Source organism: Scaptodrosophila lebanonensis, unplaced genomic scaffold (genome assembly GCF_003285725.1).
Source record: "Scaptodrosophila lebanonensis strain 11010-0011.00,11010-0021.00 unplaced genomic scaffold, SlebRS2 tig00001412-arrow-pilon, whole genome shotgun sequence".
Classification (NCBI taxonomy): domain Eukaryota; kingdom Metazoa; phylum Arthropoda; class Insecta; order Diptera; family Drosophilidae; genus Scaptodrosophila; species Scaptodrosophila lebanonensis.
Genome location: NW_022060739.1, coordinates 10,550,096 through 10,556,095, shown reverse-complemented (window position 1 = coordinate 10,556,095; position 6,000 = coordinate 10,550,096).

The window sequence follows — 6,000 nt, the reverse complement described above, 5'->3', positions numbered from 1 at the left end:
CTGATCAACATCGTTTTCATTTAGTTGACATACCTCTCTCTAACCACAGGTCCTTGGTCTGTTCTGTCGAGCTGAACAAGAAGGCTGCCTGGCTCGGACATCGTTCTCGAGTGTCCTGCCAGTTGGCATTGCAAATTGTTGGCTGCTTTGATTTTCACTAATTTGACTGCAGTTGACAACTCGAGTTGGTTTTGGGCAGTAGAGTGCCGTTTCTTGTGGCTGCTTCCCCCACTCCCTCCCAATCCCAAGTCCCAAGTCCTCACCATCTGTCAGGTAATTCAAATGCACATCAAAATACAAGACCACAAAATATTATCGCAACACATGCAGTGGATGATTTGGATCCTCTGCCAAGTCCGTCTCTCCGACCACTCTGGCCTTAATTATGCCATTACTCAACATGGCGTCCAGTTGGGTTAGGGCCTAATTACAATTTCTAAACACACCAAACACTGCAAATATGCCAAACGGCAATACGGCGTGTGCCGAACAGAAACGTCAGAGGGTCATGTGAGGATGCAGCAGAATTTAAATCGGATCCAAGGGATGCAGTCACACAAAAGAAGGGCTTATTCTTCAATCACAGCTGTTAATTAATAACATTTGGATAAGGAAACAAAGCATTTAATTTGGAGAGAAATCTAGAAATATAATTGTGTTGTTTTACTCTCCTACTTTCAAATCGAGAAATGTTTGCATACTTTGTGACTCTGTAATCCCTCCTTCAAAATATAGTGAGGTCTAATTATTCTAAATGATAGCTTTCAAGATCAACATTTGTACCTCAACTGGCTGTCGTTGAAGCTGACTCACTGCAGTGTATTTCGCTTTCATAACTATATCAATATTTCAATATTTGCATTTTGGCCAACACCAGTCGACCGCCGACATCCAATGGGAATGTCTACCCCTCTGGCCAGCTTCTGCCGATGCTGACGACGCACTGAAGCGAATTTCGATTCCAATATTTTATTCATTCGCCAAACGCTGCAGGCGGTGTTCGTCACACCCAGCAATAAAGCGACTGCAGGAGTCTCATGGCAGAGAAGTACATTTTACGGCAACAGGAGCGGGTCCTTTAAAATATCATCCCATCCCTTGGTCTCCAATTTTAGGTGCCTCTATATTCATTGACGCCTTCTGTGTGGCTGTCTGATATCGACTCCGATTCTTGGTTGTGCGTGTAAATGCAACAATTAAAGCTCAGACTAGTGCCAGTAGACAGTATGGAATGCATTTAAATTTACTGATATTCTGGCGATTATTGTACCTGAAGCCCATGCCTGATAGATTGGAATTGGAATGGCACAGATAGGATTAAACACTGCATACGAAGCTGATTAGATTATTAACCTGCCCTTGTGAGATGACTTTCTTTAAAATTTGCTGCAGTGGAAAACAATAAGCACAACAATAAGAACTCAAAGGAGAGTTGTCTGCATTTCTAGACTCGTATGTTTGCTTTCTTTGATTCACTCTCAGCGCTGCATTATTTACTTCTTGTGAATTGTTGATTGGCCCGCTTTATGGCCATTTATCCTCGTTTGCATGCTTTCGGTTTTCTTCCAGGTCAAGTGAAACGCTTTCCAACTTTGCTGCGGTTGACGCTTTGCTCCACTTTACAGCACCACAAAGAACACTTGGCCAGCATTTCAGAGAGGAAAGTAAAAACTGTGACCCATTTCCTTGACTAAGCTACAGCTACAGCCACAGCCACATCCACATCCTCAGACGCTCAGTTGGCACTCGGGCACGTTTTTGTTCTCGACGCCGCCAAGATTTATGCCGAGCAGTGTCGCATAATCGCCCCTCACCTCCACCTCCACCATTTCCATCTCCATTTCCACATCCACCTTTACTCTCACTTCCGAGCCACAACTCACGAGATGGTCATAAAAGTTATGGAAAATTACGAGAAATTTATGCACATTTATTTATTTAATTTTGGCCCACCTTTCGGTATGATATTTTGACAAATGTTGCCAATTAAGTGCGAGCCACAGACCAGTGGCAGTCTAGTCCGCTCTCCAAAGGCCAATTGCGGGCTTCATTTGACACATTCAGCTGTGCCGTCACTTTGGATTTCCCACATGGTTCAACAAATAAGTAAATAAGCCAACATGTGAAGGCAGGCTCAGCAACAAAGACAACCCACATATGTGTATGAGGTCGGTTCCTCCATTATCCATTCCCTCTATACTTTCCCAGAAGCAGAACACTTGACTGGCCGCCATATTGATTTGGCCATTTTGTCGCTTTGGGAATTGCGACTTAAGCGCTCGTCATTTATTTTAACTCCAAGAATCGGACGGAAAGCTCAAACGTAGGATACGGCGACTACACACGGCCTGTGTGGAGAAAGGTCCTTCGAGTCACTCCACACTGTTTTGCTATTTTTCTGCTTTTGTGCCGCCTGTGGCGTAAATATCTGATTAGACTTGCGTCTGCCCCCAAACCGCCTTCCCATCCCTTCCCGCCATCCATTCCATCGCTCCTTCTTAGCAACCTAAACTAGGCAGCCAACAAAAGAAAGCAAAATGGCGAAAATAATCTTTGTGTTTTGCTTCGGCACGAGTCTTTGTGTCTCAGCGTCTCGGTGGGTGGCAGACCCATTTCTGGAGACCTTCCCCTATGAAGGACAAGGTTAAATATTCGGCAGCAATAAGCCGCCATTGTTACAAATGCAAAGCGACAGAAGGTGGCACATTTTGTCGTTGAAATTGAATTTTGACACTAATGTTTGGGGTGGCAGCCATATGTGGGTTTCTTTTCGTGGTTGGCTAGAAATTATGTTTTTTGCAAAGTGACGGTTATAAAGGAAATGTTAAAGCAATAAAAATAACTTACCCTTTTTATTATTATGGGTACCTACCTGCACAATTACAAGTGGGTTGAACAGATTGAAGTTTCGTGGTGTGTGGCATACGTGATTCCTTATTTTGCTATTGCTATTATGCACGATTTAAGGAACTAAGACTGTTGTTCGTGCAGATTTTGTTCAGAAAAGTAATATCACTCATATAAAATCTATGAGTCTTTTAAATGTTGAAAAGAACGGTCAAACAAATGGACATGACAGATTCATAAAATAATGAATTTTAAATGCAAATTTAATAGTATTCCCAAAATCAAGCACATAGCCAATGTTGATTTAAATGTTCCATGTCAGTAAAGCACTCTAAGTGACTGGCTCTGGCCCTTTGCTGTTGTCTGTGGCCGTTGTTGGCCACATTGTGCCATTTAACGGGATATCTTGTAATTGTCTTTCATTATGCTGTCAGCGGTTGTCCAATGCAGCTGCATTTCTGAAATGGCTTGGCATGCTGTCAGATCTAATGTGGGTGTACAGAACTAGATATCCAATTAAAGCTCTTGTAGGACGAGCTTAAATTGTTCGCAGACCGAGGGTTTTCTATTGATATACTTAGTAATATTTGTAATAATTATAGCTATTAATGCAGATAGAAGGAGGTAGTTGATGTCTGGTGTTGCCAAAAATCTGCTCTTGACCTTCGAAAACTATTGATCGCTTTCATTAAAGGTTCATTACAGCATTGGTGTTATCTTTACTATTCTATTTTAAGGTTGCATTTAAGGTGATTTTTAAACGGATTTTAAACTCTTTCCACCTTAGTAATGAGCCGTTTAATGCGAAGCTGAAACTACTCGTACTTGGAACATTCAAAAGGAAACAGTCAGTCGCCATTGGCTTTAGCACCAAAACTTCTCAGTTGAAAAGTTTTGCGCAGTTTGGGGCGAATAATGTGCAAGAAGGTGAAGTTACAAGTAAATGGCGAACTTCGTGGTCGTAAACTTCAAAAATTGAGCGAAGGGGCATGACTCGAGCGAATTGCAATTTACAGGCCAGCTATTAATTTCAACTTGACTTCAAATGATAGGTAAAGCGGCATTACGTTGAAGTCATTAATATTTGTTAGACAAAATGCGTTGCGGTAAAAATAACACTCACCATAAAGATTATAAAGATTATAAAAAGTCATAAAAGCAAATGTGAGCTTACCACGAAGCCAAGTGCCTAGTCACGAGTCACGGGCCGAGGCGCCAAAGAAAAGTAGTAGATGGGAAACATTTTGTCATAGCTGGCAAGTTACAGCGACTAGAGCTGCAAGGACTACGCGAACTTGCTGAATCTGCTGCCAGTTAAGGATTAAAATATGCGCCTCGAGCGTAACATTTTGTCGCACTTGGCTGCTCAGAATGGCGCCTCCTCGACTGAAGGCTCGTGTTCATTATACACATAAAACGTCCCCCAAAACGCCCAGGACGGAAAGTTGCAGGCGAGCTCCCGACTGCGACAGTTTCAGAAATATTTTTGGCGCATGTTCCACGCGGATTTTCCAGCATGAAAAATGAAATTATGGAAAAAAGGAAGATGTCAGCATAGTGACAAAATATAAGGCAAGCGACTACCAGGGCCCGGTTATTCAGACTCCAGTTGATGACTTGCAGCTGCCGCATTCTTTCTTGACAAGCCTCCTGCAGCGGCGGAAGTTATGCCAAGTTATGAGTGTGTGTGTGTCTCTGGGTGTGTGTGTGTGTGTGTGTGTGTGTTGTTGGAGGAAAACTTAATTTTGCGACATGTTTTGGTAACTTTTATTGCAGCAAGTCACGGCAAATGTTGACTTTGGTTGCACATTGTGCGCTTTAATGTACAGTAGTTTATTAAAAGATTTAAGGTCTGCGGTTTTATTTTGTTTACAGAAGAAAGCTCTAACTTGCCAGCCCCGCGAATTATGTGGATTATGCAAAAGTACTAATAAGCCACAAGTTTCTCTGAACTGTAAGCTCTAGCTGTTATACTTCGCTAAACAAATAGACAATAATTGGAACACAGTTTAATCAACTCTTAAAATAATGACTACATCTAAGAACATCTTGCTAAAACATATGTTTTCTTAATCGATTTTGTAAAAGTAATTTAACATTTAAAAATGCTTTTAAAATACAAATGAAATACATTTTACTGTGCATTCATATTTTCCAGTTACTCTTACTGGCTTACTACATTTTCCGATTTGGCAACAATTTTATATTGCTATTTGCGTCCGCTTTTTATAAATTCAATTCGCAACAACAAAATCCGATTTTGGTTGCAACAACATCTTAGTCCAGTTGGCAGTATTTTCGTTTCCATTTGGATTATCCGCTTTTCGAGCTTGTGCGATTGTTTGTGTGTTTGTTGCATTTATTTTTTATCCGATACCCTACATTTGTTGTGCCCCTCTTTTATTGCGAACTCATTGAGGAGCCATTCATAAACTAAGCGCATAAATCATTTAGGACAGATGGCAGCAACTTAACCAGCCAATTGCCAAATGGCGGCATAAAATAAAGAGCCAGCGATATGACAAGCTAAAATGCTTTAGCTCCGAGGATTACGCCATAGTCGTGCGATATCCTCCCACTTAGAACTGTGTTGGAGAATAAAGGATCCATAAAAAACACAGCTAAAGGCACCTTGGGGAGATATTAAGACAATTGTCGATGCGTCGTGCTGTCGGGCCATGCCGAAACGAACGAGTAAAACGGGTTGCTATTGTCCCTGTTGTTGTTGTCTTCGTTGTTGTTGTTGTTGTCGTCGTTGCTGCAACTGCTATATCTATTCCTGCATGTCTGCTGACTAATTGGCCTGCTGGAAGCGAATGTTGTCAGAGGGCCTGTGGCAAAGTTTGAACGAATTGGGCTTCAAGTTACGGCGTCTAAATGCAAACTGTAGCTTACTAAGAATTCGATTTAAGTTTTTCATTAATTTATGTGCTGTGTTTCGAATAGTTATACAAAACGTGCTAAAGTAAATACCATTGTTTTGCTTTTAAATATAATTGCTGATATAAATGGCTTAGTGGTTTCTCGTAACTTTTTATAAGAACAACTGTTTAATTCCTTCTTCAATGAAATCAGCACTTTGCACAATCTTCAGAAATCTCTTTAAAACATTAGTTTGTGTTTTCGTTTTAGTCTCAAGACTAACAGCCCAAC